We start from the raw sequence: 1056 nt of genomic DNA on the forward strand, positions 1-1056 counted from the left end.
CCCTGCAAAGGATTCCTGCTGATGGCCTGGGCTGCTGGGCGGGCTGGGAATGGATTTTATCCTGAATTCTTTGCCTGGATGCTGCAGGAATACAGGGAATTATTTCTTTTAAGGCTTTTTTTTTTCCTGCCTCATCGTTACCAGGAGTTCTCAGAATGAATAATTGAGGTTTGAACCAAAATTCTCATTTACTTCTCATTTATTCTGCTTGGATTATTTAGATTATTTCGGATTATTTATATTTTTTTTCCATGCAAAGCAGAGGTTCCTTGGATGATTTGGCTTTTTTTTTTTTTACAGCATTCAGGGTCAATATTTTTGATCTCTGCATTGATCCCAAATTATTTCAAATATAAAAAAAATCACTTTAAGGTCATTCATAACCTGAGATCTCTGGGCATCATTTCCCATCCAGACTTCCTTTTCTTTTATCTGTTTATTCCCATTAGAAAAATAAATAATAAATCCATTTTCCCCCCATTTTCCCTTCCACCCTGTTCATCCCTCTTTTCCTTCAGGCTGGGAAAAGCTGTGCTAACAATGCCAACAGGTAGGAGTTAATTTAATTTAATTTAATGTAATCAGGATTCAAGAATTCTCCCATCCTGGTGCCTTGTTCTATTTCTCTGAATGGAGAAGCAGCAGATCTGCAATTAGAGATGGAATATTGATATAAAAATGGAATATTTCTAATTTTTTTCCCCAATATATTCCATGAATACACACACACACACACAAAAATCACCGATTTTAATAGACAATGAAAAATTAAAATAACTGACCAAAAAATGATTTCCACGCCCAACAACGCCCCCCAAAACAGGGGGGAAATCACCTCAGCCATGCAAATAAACTCAGATTTTTACCCTGGAAATGCAACCCCAGGTCCAAAGCAGCATCTTGAGCCAGGATGAACAGCACTGACAGCGAGCAGGGAGCAGATTGCTCCAGCAGGGCCCGTGGGTGGAGGAATAAAACCTCAAATAGATGCTCTGAATCTGCATTTTCCAGGCAGAATTCGGCTCTGGGCGCGAGTGGGAGAGGGGAATTTGGGCA

This window comes from Vidua macroura, chromosome 27 (genome assembly GCF_024509145.1).
Source record: "Vidua macroura isolate BioBank_ID:100142 chromosome 27, ASM2450914v1, whole genome shotgun sequence".
Taxonomy (NCBI): Eukaryota; Metazoa; Chordata; class Aves; order Passeriformes; family Viduidae; genus Vidua; species Vidua macroura.